This window comes from Podarcis pityusensis, assembly GCF_964106645.2.
Source record: "Podarcis pityusensis genome assembly, chromosome: 5".
In the NCBI taxonomy this organism is placed as follows: Eukaryota; Metazoa; Chordata; class Lepidosauria; order Squamata; family Lacertidae; genus Podarcis; species Podarcis pityusensis.
In genome coordinates, this window is record NC_138032.1 from 40,592,771 (window position 1) to 40,609,511 (window position 16,741).

General features: G+C 42.0%; 1 long non-coding RNA gene across 1 annotated transcript in view; it reads left to right on the top strand.

Moving 5' to 3' along the window:
* LOC308478622 overlaps positions 1-16,741 on the top strand; it is a 253,018-nt gene that overhangs the window by 98,803 nt on the left and 137,474 nt on the right. The gene's annotated exons all lie outside the window — the stretch shown is intronic.

The window sequence follows — 16,741 nt, forward strand, 5'->3', positions numbered from 1 at the left end:
GGTATAAAGGAGAATTCCCTGGATGCCAAGATCCAGGTTTGGAGCAAATACTCTTTGGTGAGAGAACCCCAGCAGAGATTTAAAATCATAAAATATGCAGCAAAGTAGAGCGTGGAAATACATACTGTTAGATCTTTAAATTATGCTTCCCTTAGCATAGAAAAAGAACACCTGTTTGGTAAGTTAAAAATGGTTTTCTTCATGTGCTTCTGCATACAGCATTCAGAAAAGACAAGCAGTAAGACTTAGATTCCAAGTAGCGAGAGTTTCTAAATTATTTGCATAGAAACACAAAAATGGCTTGCTTAAGCCATGTGGTCTAAGCTTGGAACATCCAGCTTTGACCTCCTTCCTGGAAGGGTTCTCATGGTGCAAAAAGGCTTCATAACCCTTCCTCCTAAGGTGAAGGGGAGTGACTTAGCTAAGCCTGGCTGAACAGCTAACTCTATGGTCTTAACCCCTTCATACATTAATTAGAGATAAGCATGTTGGCTATATGATTATCCCATACCCACCTCAGAGTTTTTACACTGATAAAATGGGGTAATAATTTTGGTGTTCTTTTAGCTAATTGGAAGAAGGAAAATATAGACATGTGCACACACCCCCCACATCTCTGTGTCAGACAGAGAGAGCATACCAGAATGAACTATTGAAGCCTGAATCCTGCGATAGTCCTACTTTAGAATATGTGGTTTGAGGGCAGAAACCTAAATGTTTTAGCAGGATTCAAATAGGATGAGATATTTCTGTGGATAATTAAGACATTTATGATTATAGCAGTGTGGTTAAAACCACACATTTTTCATCGCCTAAACCTTCCTGTAAGGGATTCTAGAAATTTCCCTTTCTGTAGGTGAGTCCACAAATGTCTTCTAGGGGGAAACTGAATTTCCCTGAAGTTTTTGATATTGGCTGTTCTCCAAGACATTGACTAATGACTTGAGCTGGGCTGGCTGCTATTGATGTCTCAGTAGGCAGCTACAATATGAGATAGCCATCCTTTGATGTTGTTTTGCTGCCATACCTATAAGTCATTTCTAACGGAAATGTTTACAAGGTCCAAATTAAGTAATATTTGCTTTCCCCAGTAGGGAGGTAATTGACTTACTGATTTCTTAGTGAAATAAGCATGCATTTTTTGTGTGGTTTCCATATCATGTTGTAGGAAGTGTGGATCCAATAGTCCATGAAAAACAGCCACCTTCTTGGTGTCCTTTCTCTCTTTTACATCAGACTCAAACAGCTGCTACATTTCCAGATGTTCTTATCACTACAGAATAGGGATCTTTAATTATTCTGATGGTACAAAATACACTTACTCTGATTGTATGAGCATTTCTTTTTTTTTTTTTTTTTAAATGATATTTATTAAGGTTTTCAAAAATACAGAAAGTAAAGATTAAAGTACATTCAAAGCCTTATTTTCATACATCCACTTTCCGGGACTCCCCCCTTCCCCCACCCCTACCATATTCCCCTTTCATATTGTTGGCTCCACAAGCTCTCAGTTCTAATTAAAACTTAATTTGTTTAAACCATTATTCGAATTTAAAATTTATACACTCCTCATCAATACCCTTAATAAAAGACAAAAGTTCTCTCCCCAGGGCCCACCCCATTTTCATTCCACAATTTCCCTTTTTTTAAAGATAAGGACACCCCACACAATAGAAATATAAGAAATAAGAAATAAAAAGTATAGTAGGTGAAAAAGAGCCAGTTCAGAAAAAAAAGTTGACAAGCCTTTGGATTTTAGTTCTCCCCCCCCTGTCCCCGGTTTAATTTCCCCCTGACCACCAAACCATGTTATCTGCCTGGAATTCTTAAAATCCATAAATCACCTATTTCCCCCAACTCCTTGCTGGCTTTTTCTTTTTATAGTTATTTTTTAAAACATTTAACTTCAAATCTTTAATAAAACTCCCCCCATTGTTCTTTCCAAGTTGTAGTCCAATTTCCTCTTGTTCCGCTGCTGAAACGTTCTAATTCAGAAGTTTAGTAACTCTGCAGGGATTATTGTTATTCAGGAACAAAAACTTGCGTTCAGTCCCTTCCTTTCTTCAATAGAAAATTCTATTGTCTCCTTTAGCTGAACACCCTGTAGACAAAATATTATTTCCGTTTTGCAGCTTTCCCAGAAGATAACCAGTCCTGTAAAATTCCAATGGTATTTTTCCACTTACGACCATCTTTGTAATGTCCCAAAACTCCTCTAGGGGGATTGTTGTAACTTTGTTTTCTCTAGTCCAAAAGTCCGATTGTTAGCCATGTTTTCGCCATTTTGTATCCAAGTTTTAACGGGTTATAGCAAATTGTAACAAATTTAACCAGCAAAGTTCTCATAATAAAATCCTCTCTGCTTTCCGACTTTGACAGCTACTTTGACAGCTGTCAAAATCTCCGACTCTTTTCACCAGGCTCTCTCTTCAATCACCCCGGTTCCCAGGGGGGGGGGTCACGTTTCCCTTCTCCCTCAATTCTTCCTCCAGCACAGTTCTTGTAGTTCCCCATCGTGGAATTCTTAGTTTTTATCAGCAATACAAATCTTTTTGGACCTTGGTTTCCCCGTCCTTGTTTTGGAAGGTTTACAGTAGGGAGGGGGACTGACTTCCTTTTTGGATCCCCCCCCCCGCTCGTGTCCAATCCGAAAAAAAAATTTTTTTTTCTCCTTTTGAACCCGGTTTCCAAATTACTCACGGGTTGTTGTTAAGAAGTCCGAATTTTCAATAGAAGAAGTCAGCGCTCTCCGCCGGATGGCATGCGGCTGCGCTCGGCAGGGATAGCAGAGGACTCAAAGCACCACGCTTCTCCCCGGCACCCGATCCGTAGCCTTTAAAAAGGCTCCTTCACGAGTCGGGAGGGCGCTAGCGGTGCCAGCCGAGTCTCCATGTCCACGGCCTCCGTGGCCGTGGTTTTTAAGGGTCCCCGCATCGCCGGTGCGGTAGGACCCAGCCCCTGCCGAGCAGGCTCCCTCCGGAGCTCAGAGGGAGTCCGCCATTCGGCGATGGCGCCAACCCGGAAGTTGTATGAGCATTTCATTATTGCTAAGCAAGTAAAAAAGGGACAGAGATGCCTCAGAATAAGGAATCTTTCATTAGAGAGTAAAATAGAAGAATGAAATATATGCTGGAGTGCGAGCAAAACATTTAAGCGCATGGGGAAAATGTTTGTCTTTTGGGATTGCTTTTCTAAAGTGAACCTGGCATCTTGAAGCAGATTCTAAACTGAGACTTTTGAGAAACTGGGCAAGATGGTTTCAAGTGAGTTCTTTTCTTTTTCAAACTTCAGTGTGATTGGAGCTATCCTATTTATTGTGTGCTGCTAGCTATCCTTCTCACTTTATAAGTCTTAGCAATTGTCACTATATCCATGATAAGCTAAGGGCCTGTCAGCATGATGGGCGATGAGTGTCATCAAACTTTCCTGTTGAAGGTCCAGACTCCCTCCTCCTTTTTGGAGCAGAGCTACACATTACCAGCAACTTTCTTTTATAGCAGAAAACCACCACAGCTGACTTCTGATTGAGTGGTGTATATAAGGATATAAGACACTGAATCTTCTCCCTCATAGTTTGCGGAGATCAAGAGGGGGACATGTTGAGAAGCGCACTGATCCTTGGCTTAGCCTGAAGGCATCTGAAGCTGCTTTATTCTAAGAAGGAAAGTCCACAGGAAAATAACCATGGAACTACAGGTAATACGTAGTTCTGGGTTTGCTTTTCCCACCTCTGCTTCATCTGCTTATCCAGTCTTTCTAGATCTAGATGACTTGCTCTGATGTTCCAGCTGTCTGGACATGACCTGATCTGGATATGAGGAGGCCTCAGCAAAGTGCCCACTGGTGTGTCCCGTCCTATGTCCAGGAACCCCATTTCCACATTTCTAGGTGGGTGGAGCTTTCCACTGTCAACCAGTTGATATCATTATGGCATCAGATGATGACACTGAAGGTGCTCACTGTCTGTGCCAATCAATTGATTGACATAAACAGTGAGCCCAGCAATGTCCGTTTGCAGGAGTGGCTTGTATCTAAACTGTCCCTACAAATGGGCATTTGTCCTCTGCAGCCCCTTCTCCCTGACACTAGTTTTCTTTGTGAAGAACATTTCTGTTGTGTGAGCTGCCACCTTCAAGCTGAAATGGTAGAGCCTAGGCACAGAATTTTCACCTCAGTAAAATGCTGTACTCAGGGAACAGGAGATGAAAAGTGAGCTGGTGAGAAAGGGATGGACTAGCTTAGGGGAGTAGAGCCAGGGGCCAAGCCTCCTCTGATCAGCACACAGCTTTTTGCAATCATCTTTATTACAGACCAGAGGTCAGATATGAATACTGTTCCTTTCTTATAATACTAAACAGTTTGCCTGGGTTTCCCCTCACAATTTTCATCATAATAGGCAGAATTTCTAAGCAAAGAGAGACCACAATTTTCTGTAATTTTGTTCCCGGCCTATCATTATGAGGCTAGTTGGTATTCACAGATATTATTATGAATTTAGTAACAATTTAATGCAAATTTAATAGCATCTTCTCACAATGGGCCCTTTGCCATCATACACTTAAAGGCAATCAAAGTCAGAGCAGCAGCTAGACTGATAACTTGAGGTTCATTGATTGTGTATGTGTGTGTGTGCACAACTAGCAGCATACTTTCTGAGTATCCACTGAGATTCAAGCCAGAAACCCAGCATAGCTCAGAGGAGTTACGGTTATACCTCTTCTCTAAACAGCCATTTTGTTATGTGCACAGTAGCGTCAGTATGTATAGCAACAAATCCTAAGTTCACTGGTATTTCTCAGCACTTTTTTCTAAATATGCTACAAGAGCTATTACTATTTTTTAAAGTATAAAATGAATGTGATTTTGTTTGCCAGAAAAAAATGCTATTTCTTGAATGCTAGACTGAAGATGTGACAGGCAAAACTGGAAAGAGAAATTCTACTACTACTACTACAGTGGTACCTTGGGTTAAGAATTTAATTTGTTCTGGAGGTCCGTTCTTAACCTGAAACTGTTCTTAACCTGAGGTACCACTTCAGCTAATGGGGCCTCCCGCCGCCACATGATTTCTGTTCTCATCCTGAAGCAAAGTTCTTAACCCGAGGTACTATTTCTGGGTTAGTGGAGTTTGTAACCTGAAGCGTCTGTAACCCAAGGTACCACTGTACTAATGTTTCTATCCCACCTTTCCTCCAAGGAGCCCAATGTGGCATACGTGGTTCTCCCCCTTTCCATTTTACACTCACCACAACTCTGTGTGGTAGGTTAGGTTGAGAGATGGTGACTGGACTAAGGTCACCCAGTGCGGTGTAAACCCTTAACAGTCAGAGGCAGCAATGCTTCTGAACATCAGTTTCTGGAACCCACATACTCTTATGCTCAGGTCTTGATTGGGAGTTTCCCACAGGCATCTGGGAGGGCACTGTGAGAATAGGATGCTGGACTACATGGGCCATGGGCCTGATCCAGCAGGCTCTTCTAATGTTCAGAAAGCCCCCTTTGCTCAGTGTTGCTGTGAACAGACTTGCCACACAATGGATCACTGCTGCAAGGGGTGCAGCGAGATGTCAAAAGACTAACTAGTTTCATCATGGTGTATATAAATAACTACCATTTTGGGGGGATGATAACTAATATAGCAAAGTGCATAATGGAATGCAGCGGGTAATGGGAGGGGAAATTAGAACCTGTTGTTTTCTGTTGTTGTGTCTGAACACACAATGCAGGGACATTTGTTGATGCTGTTTTGCATCTGATCTACCAGGACAGTGGTTACAGCGGGAACCAAAGTCAGTGTCTGCAATGCTTAATATTGGAGTGGGGGCTCAACTGCTATGGAGGAAAACAGCTTCGTAAGGCATTGTGCGAAATCCGTGCAGTATTGCACTAGGAAGAGGCGTAATGCTGCAATAAACCAAAAGACCTTGAGAGGCAGGAGCCAAATTAACTTAAAAAACCAAACAAAACATCAGCACACCCCCCACCTTGCTCCAGCACTTCTCCTGTTATCTCTTCCATGGGATATTGATATTGGCAGCCACATTGGTATCAGTTGAGGAAGAATTGATGAAACATCTTCTGGAAGAAAAACTAATTTGCCTACATGCAAGACCAGCATGTTGCGCTGCCCTTGGAGGCAAAATAAAGTATCAACCTTTACACCATGGAGCTATTTTTGTCCTGATTTGAAGAGTGCTTATTGTGCATGATACATTTCACGGTTTGAAAAGGTGGTGTCAGCAGAAAGATGCTCACCTTAGTACTTCCTATTTGAAATATGGGAAGTCTGTAAGAACGATGCTCATGCAGACGCCTTATTCAGGTTGTGTGGGGAGGAGGGCGTAGTCATCATTTGGTGAACATGGCTCAATAATAGCACATTGCTTTACCAGTCACCCTCCAGTCCTTGCTTACCCCAGATAAAGAAATGAATCTCTAGGACCCAATTAGATGTCTAGGAAGGGGCCTTACTGTTAGCACCACGATATTTCTGAGAGCATTGTCTCCTAAGAGTATAAATCTGGTTTTAGAATAATATCAGCGTTGAGCCTTGAAACTTGGGAAATGCTGAGACTGTTAAAGATCAATGTGTTTGCAAAGACATGGGGGAATAAAGTTTAAAATAGTTTGGAAGACAGCCAGCAGCCAAAATGTAATCCCTCCTTTCTGGCACCACAAGCCGGAAAAACTGAGCATGCTGTGTTCAAGGAAATGCTTGTCCCTAAGTTAAAGAGATACAGAGATGGGTACAAGTATATTTTTTTTAGAAAAAGGTTTTGTGAACTAATTAGAGGTTATGGGAAGGCTGATCTGGCTGTGGAGCTGCAGTTAAGGAAGGATTCACCTGGAAATTATCGCTTAAAGGCCAAAAGTCTAAAAATGGTGCACTCTGCTGCAGAAGGGGGGGGGAGGGTTGCTACACTAGCTTCCTGGCAGTTAGGTCACTGTTGCTTACTGAGAGGTCAAGGGGAGAGGCAGCAGGGAATTTGGTGCAGTGCAAATGCTCCGGTGGAGCCAAACTGGCACTCCTGGTATTGCATTAGCATCATGGCAATCTCACTGCCACCTTGCCCTCCCTGGTAAGCAACAGTGACCCACCTTCCAAAAAGCTAGTATAGCGGCTCCACCTTGAGTCTTTAACTGAGAAGGCAAAATACCAATTGCTTCCAGGTTTAATATAACATTGGAGTACCATAGCCCCATAACTTCCATAGGGGTTACATTTTGGGGATTGCACCTAAAGCCAAATCATGAATAGTTAGAACCCATTGGGTTCAATGGTGGGTAGGATTACCAAAGTCATTTTTCCAGGAACCCCCTTTCTGCCCCCTTCTTAATTTTTTTAATTTTTTGCCCATACGTGTAAAGCTGAATGTGCACAAACTGCGGGCTTAGTTTGCAACCTAGTATAGAAATATACTTTAAAAAAACGAAAGGAAAGAAGAGCAAAAGGATATCTGTACAGGACAACGCTAATCATGTCTACTCAGAATCAAGTCTGTGCTCATGGTTATCTTGCTGAGGAAGTGCTGATTAGGAGGCACAGAAAGTGATATAGCAAATCATACCTGGTAATTACTCTCAGGGCTATTTCTTCTCCTTAGAGATGCATCTGGTTCATTTATTTACTGGTTTGCTCATTTGGTCAACTTTATTTATTTGAACAATTTCTATGAAGAGCTTTCAAGGCGTCTTACAAAACCAATATGAAATACAAACATTGCATATAATAACTGTTGGGATACTGCCAGGGAGACAAAGTCCATCATAGCCCCACGTCGGCTGCCGGACGATCCATCGATCTCCCGTAGACACGCAGTATCAGCAATTAGCGACACGAGCTCCAGAAAATAGCTTGCCACATTCTGGAACTGATGCACACTCTATCAGCAGATAATTCACAGCAGAAGTTGCACGCAGGAGAGCATATTTACAAGTTTATTCAGCGTTGGTCAGAACAAAGAAAAACATGACTGCCTGCTTCAGTGTCTCCGACAGAGAGAGAGAAACGAAAGCAATAGAAAACATAAACTTCCTGTGAACAGGAAATGCGCAGACTCTGTGACTCACAAAGCCTGCTCCCTTTTAAGGTGGAACGGAAATATCCTAACATCAACAACATGTTAAAAATAATACATGGAAATGAGAAGGGGAATGAAATTAGCCTTGCGCCCCAAAGGTAGCAATGTTGGTGCCAGGTGGGTCTTGCTAGGGAGGGGAATACCACTTACAGGGTGTCACCACTGATGGTGTTCAGCCCAGCAGTTTTTGTAAGTTTCAGGAAGGGGTGTGTGAAAATTCAATTAATCTTTAGAAGTCAGCAGAGTTTAAGGATTTGTGACAGGGTGGGTTGTGTTATGCTTAAATATGAGGTAGCCAAAGATCTTCTTTCCTTCCGTCTTTTCTCAAGGTTTCTCTTACAGCCTTGGCAATTCTCAGCTCCCCAGTGGGGGAGGCAGTATCCTCCAGGGATTGTACTGTACAGTGATGGACTTTCATTCCCAATGGAATGAAAGATGGTGCTCTCATGGTCTTGTGCCAACAGCTCAAATTATTTCAGTATCCCTCTGAGCAATTTAGGCTTTGAAAGAAGCAGCAGCCATGTCCTCTGGAGATTCCCTGGGGAATCCCTGGGGTGAGTCCATCAAGAACCCTTCTAGTTCTATCCATTTCTGGGGGCAGACACTTAAATAGATTTACCACCTCTGCAGGGAAAGAAGTCAACATATGCCCAAACCTTACTATGACATGATTGGATTGCAGCAAACTTAATATGGGTTTTCCATAGAGGTAAACAACTGCCCCCCCCATGCCATCCTTCAAACATTCTGGATAAAATTTTGCTTTCTGCAGAGATTAATTTCTATTTGAGACAACAGAATGTATGAAAAGGCCTTCAGCGGAAGGTGATGTGGAGTCTTACTGAAAATAATCAGACCCTCCAAGTGCCCCTATTTTCCAAGGATGGTCCTGGATTTATAGAAGCCATCCTGGTTTCTGATTTGATCCCAGAATGCACTACTTTTCAATGATAGGATGTCTCTATTTTCACCAGAGAAATGTTGGAGGGTATGGAGTTATGCGATCCCCAAGCCAAGGAGATAAGTAACTATATAACCTTTAGAAGATATCTGAAAGCAGCCCTGCATAGGGAAGTTTTTAAAAATTTAATGCTTTATTAGGTTTTAATATATGTTGGAGGCAGCCCAGAGTGGCTGGGGCAACCCAGTCAAATGGGTGGGGTATATATATCATCGTCACCATCCATCATTATCAAATAAGATGTCCCTATTTTAATCGGAGAAATGTTGGAGGGTATGAATAAGTCCATTGACTGTCACTGTCTATATCTGGCCTGAATTGCCAAAGATTTGAAACATTATCCTGGAAAGTTCCAGCTAAATTTATACTAGCACTTTTCTTCAGCCTGTGGTTCTCCTTGGGATATTTTGTAGAAATCACTGTCAGGGTGTGGACTCCCCAAAGATGTTTAGCAGTCCTGGCAGAATTGTTGTTGACTGATGTAAAATGAATCCTGCCAACAAACGCTGAATAGTTTACATTTGTCAAAGTCAATTCCTCCTGCTTCTTTTCTTGGTTGGATGAGAACAGAGCAGTGTTTACACTAGCAGCAATGAACAGCTAGGCCATTTGTAAGTGCATATGATTTATGGGATATGCTAAAATATGCTCCCCTCGCTCTTTGTTGAAAGGGCCTCTTGTGGATTTGTATAGCTACACAATGCATGTGAATACTAAGAGTTAGCGCTCTTAGCCCTCGCAGCCTTGTCCTATTGTTAAGTTATCTCAGGTTTGGTTTGGTTTTCCCTAAAAAAAATATTTCAATTGGTGAATACTGGGCATTAAATGAGATCCCAAGAACTTTTCTCTTTGACACTAATAGAGAACCAGGGCCCAGAAAGTACTCCAGTGCTGTCTTTGGCAACCTAGTGCTCTCATACCTAAGAAGAGCCTACTAGATCAGGCAAATGGCTCACCAAGTCCAGCACCCTGTTCTCACAGTGGCCAGATACAAGCCTGTGGGGAACCTGGAAAGAGAACATGGGCGCAATGGCACTCTTCCCACCTTCAGTTTCCAGCATCTGGTATTCAGAGGCATCCTGTCTTTGACAATGGGGATGGATCATGGTCCTTGTGGCTGGTAGATGTTGATAGACTTCTTCTCCATGAAATCATCCAGGGTGGTGGCCATCACTGTCTCCAGTGGGAGTGAGTTCCACAGAGCTGCATGAAGAAGCACTTTTGTCTATTTGAATCTCCCAACCTTCAGCTTCATTGCATGTTCATGAGCTCTAATGTTATGAGAGAGTGAGAGAAACCTTTCTCCATCCACTCTCTAAATGTCTTGCACAATTCTATAAACTTCTGTTGGGTCACCTATTACTCCCCTTTCCTCTAAACAAAAAGGTCCCAAATGCCACAATCTTTTCTCTTAAGGAATTTGCTCCATTCCCTTGATATTTTTGGTGGCCCTTTTCTGAATGCTTTTCAAACTCTATAATACCCCCTTTGAGGTGAGATAACCAAAACTGTACACATTATTCCAATTGTGGTAGAACCATAGATTTGTATAATGGCACTATGTTATCAGCAGTTTTCTTTTCAGTTCCTTTTTTTCTTTTTTTGTTCTGACATGCATCACCTTACATTTGTTTACACTGAATTGCATTTGCCACTTTACTGCCCATTCACTCAGTTTGGATCGGTCCTTTTGGAGCTCTTCGCAATCTTCTTTATGTTTTAACAAGCCCAAACTTTTTAGTATCATCAGAAATCTAGGCCGGAGCTGTAAGTGCTTTGGACTATGATTCCCAAAAGCCTCAGCTTGCACAGCTGTAGAATAATCAAGGATGCAGGAACATGTCAGAGCTCCAAAATACCTTGTTGCTCAAGCGAAGCGAAGCTGGCAAGGGAAGACCTTTATATTCCTTCCTGCAGTGGCAGAACCTGGAGTCTCAAATTTCAGCAGTGCCCTGTGCAATGGCAAAATCTGGCGCCCTTCCTTCTATCATGATGCATTGTAAATAATAGTTGTGGCATCCCTGGTGGTGCCACCAATGCTCTGCATCCGGTGCAACAGAACTGCTTATACTCCCCTAAATCCGCCTCTGCTTCCTGTCTAGAATGAGGATCCCATAGTCAGCCCGGGGTGCAGACTCAGTTGAGAAGGTTCTTCACTGGCTCCTGTAGTTCAGCAATTCACCACACAGGGCAGCCGTGTGTACATTACAGCAGCTACTGACATTGTGTTAAGGTTGCTCAATTTTTCAAGGTCAAATCTTCTGGCTTAGGACATATCCTCTCTGCAGTACGTAGACCTGCTCCGATTCAACAGGGCTTTCTATTCCAGATTCTCCAAAGCTATTGTACTTTTATCCACTGATCTAAAATTTGCTGTACGTCTTTGTGCTATACCTTCAGAGTTTCTTCCACAAACAACTGCCCTTCTTACTCCCCCTCCCAAGAATGTTATTCTAACAAAATTTACAGGTAACCTTCAGATTAATCATTTAACATTTTAGCTGTGATTATAACAGAGAGAGCTGTGAAATTGATCTTCTGACCGGCAGAGATTGTGCCTTGCATAATATGTGCTAAATTAGGGAAACAGACTGTAATGTTTAGGAGCAAATCTGGTGCAATGGAAGCCCTTCTTGCAGCTTCTGTGAGTTCCCAAAATCAAATCCCTTCTCCCTTCCCAGTCTCTACTTATGGAAGCCAGATTGAGGAAGATGCAAATCTCATTAAGGTGCACTTCACAGCATGTGGCGTAAGGTTTGGAGCGACGCTTCTCTAAATATATGCATACCTCCACAGTTTGATTATAACACTCAGTGAAAAAGTCCTATAAGCTCAATCATAATAAAATGGAAAGCATGGGAAGTTTAATAAGATGTGATATTTTTCTAATCAGGCCAATTTTTATCACTCTCCCTGGTGCCAGGATGGTGCCTGCTGTGTATTGGCAAAGCACCTATCATGTTGTGGGTGATGTTGGAAATAATAAATAGCAGTAATTGCCTAAAGCAATCCAACACTGCTGCCTCGAAGGCCCCAATGAATTAACTGCATGGCAATGCAGAAATGATTACCGGAACATCTATGCATCACTGCGTTGCAACGATCCATGTTTGTAGAATGTAATTGTGCTGCGGCACATCAGGAGAATTGTGGTCAGGATTAAATTACCCGGGAGAGAATGTAAATACTCAGTCTTCTATTATTCTGCATTTCATGCTATATAAACAGACAGTGATAGGGAAACCAAACACAAACAAAAGTAATTCATACAAGACAATTTGCCAGGAGGAGACCATTTCCATTTCACTTCATGAGATCTATGCTGGAGGTTTTGATTAGCAAAAATAAGCTGTTCCAAAGAAAACCCAGCCCCATTCCCTGACAACAACCCTTGGTGGGTTCTGAAAACAGAACAAAGATTTATTCTATTTATTTACTTGTTGACTCAGTTGGATTTATAAAGCTAATAAAAAGCACCCGGTTTGGTTCTGTAGCAAAATATTTATACTGACAGATAACGACTCAGCCACACAGCCAAGTCTCTCTCAAAATTTAGTACAGGATAGTGGTAAGGGAATTCTCAGGCTTGAAAAGAGCTCCTTCACTCAGTTTTCAGCAAGAAGACGACGGAAAACAAACTGGAGCAAGCTTTTCTAGTTCAAAACAAACCAGGAAGAGAACGGTGGGGGCAGAAGACTGAGGTAACTACCGACTGGTGAGCTTGACACTGGTACCAGGAAAGGTCCTAGAACAGATAATTAAACAGTCATTCTGTGAGCACTTAGAAAAGAATGCTGTGATTACTAAGACCCATAATGGGTTTCTCAAAAATGAATCTCATTTCTTTTCCTGATAAAAGCTTGATTGATCAGGGGAATTCTGTGGATGTAGTGTATCTTGATTTCAGGAGGGCTTTTGACAAAGTCCCCCATGATATTCTTGCAGAGAAGCTGGTAAAATGCGGACTAGATGATGTAATTGTTGGTGGATTTGTAGCTGGTTGACTGTCAAAACTCAAAGAGTGGTTCCTTGTCATCCTGGGGGGAAAAATGGCCAAATGAGGTGCCACAAGGTTCTGTCCTGGGCCCATTGTTGTTCCTGGGCCCATGAACCCCATGGCACTCACATGTGTCTTCCTTTGGGCCCAAGAAATTAGTGCCTCTCAGGTTATCCCACCAATCCAACAGTGCAGGGACTGCAGCAGATTGGAGACCACATAGTAAAAGTGGAACATCTGTCCTCAGGTCAGAGGTTTGACCCTTGGAGAGTTTGTGCCTCTCCAACAAAGGGGATAGAGCCAAAGAGAGGTGGACTGGAGGCAGAGGCTCAAAAGGCCTCCGTTCACCTCCAGTCTTCATTGTAGTTGCTCCCTGAGAGTTCTCCTTGGTGCTGCAAGAACTGCATTACCTTACCCCATGGGTAGGCAAAGTAAGGCCCGGGGGCCGGATCCGGCCCAATCGCCTTCTAAATCTGGCCTGCGGACAGTCCGGGAATCAGCGTGTTTTTACCTGAGTAGAATGTGTCCTTTTATTTAAGTTGTATCTCTGGGTTATTTGTGGGGGCATAGGAATTCATTCATTTTTTTTTATTATTTTTCAAAATATAGTCCGGCCTAAGGGACAGTGGACCAGCCCCCTGCTGAAAGAGTTTGCTGACCCCTGCCTTACCCTGTCTGTGGACTTACTAAATGGGACCTGAACAGGACACCCATGTCCCATCCACAACTGTGCTGTGTTCTGGCCATTTTAAGAAATAGATAAAATATAATTCTGCTGGCATGTGTATTCATTAGCAAAATGGCTCTGTCGGCAGATTCTGCGGGCATATTTGTGTTGGAGACAGAGACAGCATATCTGATTTTCTGCTTGTGAGGCTCCTGGTGAATCCTAAAGTCCCTCAGGTGGCATAACTCCATAATAGGGTTGCATCCTAAGACCGAGGTGTGCCCTGTCAGTGCAAGCATTTACATTTGTGCAGTAGAACTCCCCTCTCCCTTCCCATGCACAGCCTGCACACTCCCAAATCTGCTGTGGAGAATTGTGTGAACTCCTAGAACAAATTTAGTGTGTGTGAGGGCAGGAGGGGAGAGGTTCCATTCTGCACACATAGATCTTTGTGCTGATGGGACATGTTTGTTGGATACCGCCCCTAATTTTAATTTCCCTCCCCTCATGTTTAATAGCTTCTTTGGCATTTGTTGTGGCCAAGCAGTAGGACAGATCATGTATATGATAGATTCTTTGTTGCTATTTTGATGGTTATCCTCATTCTCACAATTTTATTTTTTGAAAGCTGCTTTATAAGTGTTAGCGCCATGAGGAAGCTTGAAGGAGAATTCTGCATTTTTCATTCATACTATTTTGTGTTTCTTTAGTGCAACTGAAGGACTACACTGTGTAGATATAACGTATGGGACTTTACTGGTTAGTTTTTGCGTTGTGATGGCTGATCATTGCCTCAGAACTGTTTGCGTATATATGTTAAGGGGAATGCAAATTGAGAAGTTAATGTGCATAATAATTAGCCATTGGGCACAGTCACTAGGCCTTGTGGAAAATGTGCACATACAGTAATTTTCCCATGAAGATGGAATTGTGTACATTTTCCTGTCAATGTAAATAATCCCCAACAGGCCTTGGGGAATGTCCATATAGTGACTAAATTGTATACATATCTTAACTGCATTTTGTACATTCCCTGGTCAATATGCATAGTCTCCAAGAAACATGCCTTCCCCCATATTTCTTGTTCAGATGTGCAGTCTGTGTTTTCTGGGCTGCTTCTGGCTTGCTGTCTAATCTTAAATGACTCGCAGTGTATCCTTCCATTCATCAGCAAAACAAAAGGAAGAAGTGGGTCAGGGCTCCAGATAAATATTTATTTATTATTATTGTTTATTAAATTTATATCGTACCCTTCCTTCAGAGGAACCCTTTTTTCTACAGTCCAGCCCCCTTTTAAGCACTCTCACTTGTTTCCCCAGTCAGCTGAACAGTGTGAGGGAATTTACAGGAAGATGAAACTTTTACCTCTGCCACAGTTCTAATCGACCCTCCCCAACATTTCGTCAAATGATTACGTGCCTATTCTCCTTGAGGCCTGGTGAATTTGCAATGTGGCTGGATATTATGCAAATTCAAAAAATGAGGGGTGCTAACAAGTTGTAACATGACCCGGGAATTCCAAAGATATTTGAGCTTAATAAACATAACTTAGTTTTGCTTGATAAGTAAAATGTGTGTGAAATTGCATAGAAATAATTAAAAATGATTGTTAAGTACTTGCAGTTTTATATAATTTTTTTAGCATTACCTTACATTTTCAGAAGGTAAAATTAAAATTCTTTGGTTTTCCAGAAGCAGCTTATGTGCTTCTTTATCAAACGGAGACAAGTTAAATCTTGTCTAGCCACAAAAATAATAGCAGATGTGAATTCCTCACACCCCCCAAAAAATATTTTTAAAACCCTTCCCTGAAGAAATTTGCAAAAGTTAAGTTTCACCCCGCAAAATGACACACACTGTTATTTGCAATCTATGTTCCTAAGTTGTTGCTGTTATTTGCATTTGTTATCAAGTTATAAAAAAAGTGTTTGGAATGGCATTCCACCCAGCTTTCTGTTTCCAATGCTCTTGCATTATCTCCATAGCTCAGTGTCACCTTGTCTTGTAGCAAAATAACATTCTTAGATTGTAATATGTGATATTCTTAACAGTAGCTGGAAAGCAGACTTGAAGCTGTTTTCTGTTTAAAGATTATTATTTGTCTGTGGCACTGCGAGACTCTTTAAGAACTCCCTTAAAAACCACACTACTTAAATAATTCATTTCTGCTGAAACTATACACTGCTATCCTTAATTCCAAAACTCTTGCAGTGGTGTATTTAAAAGACTGGAATGCAATTCCAGGCCGCTTCTTGTATCCTGGTCCCTCAGTAAACCTCACGAACAAACAAGGAATGAGAGAATTTCATTGTGGGAAAGAATGTGAATGAGAGTTATTTCATTTTATACTTGCTTTGGGGAGACCAGACAAGGCGTCTTTACATTTGGAGACATGTCTGCCTTTGCTCAGCAATAAATAGGTTGGTATTTGACCCTGTTATCCCCCCTCTTCTCGAGGTCAGGGGTCAACAGCACCGTGCTGCTCAACCCTGTGAATAGAGGAGCTATAATTGCTGAAGGGTTGTTTTGGTGGCTAGTCACATGGAAGTAACAGCAGGGAATGTTTCGCCTTCCCTTCATACTTAGCATATTTAAATGCCTACGGCTGGTTGGTGATGAACTACCCAAACCGACCAACTTTCAGAGGAGCTGTAAAGAATTTATGAGAAAACTTATGATCAGGGAGATGCCTGAGATGGAACCCAGATTCTAAGGGGTTTTGATTCATAGCCTGAAGATATTAATGCTGTATGGTAGTTTGAGTTGCTCCACCTGTATCTTACTGATATATTACCCTGTGTTAGAATTTGGGATGTAAGGAGGCAGCAATTTCTGTTCGGTCCTGTGTTTGCCACAATCAGTTCTGTTTCCAATCTGCTGCAATTCAGCTTCTGCTAAAACCTTTGCTAGTGGTTTTGCTATCTGCTATGGCCAAAGGTAACGTAATTCATTAAGTAATCATTTTCACTGCATCTCAATAGAAGGGAAACAACAAAAAATGCAGAAAAATAATGTAATTGTTTACATGTTTGTGG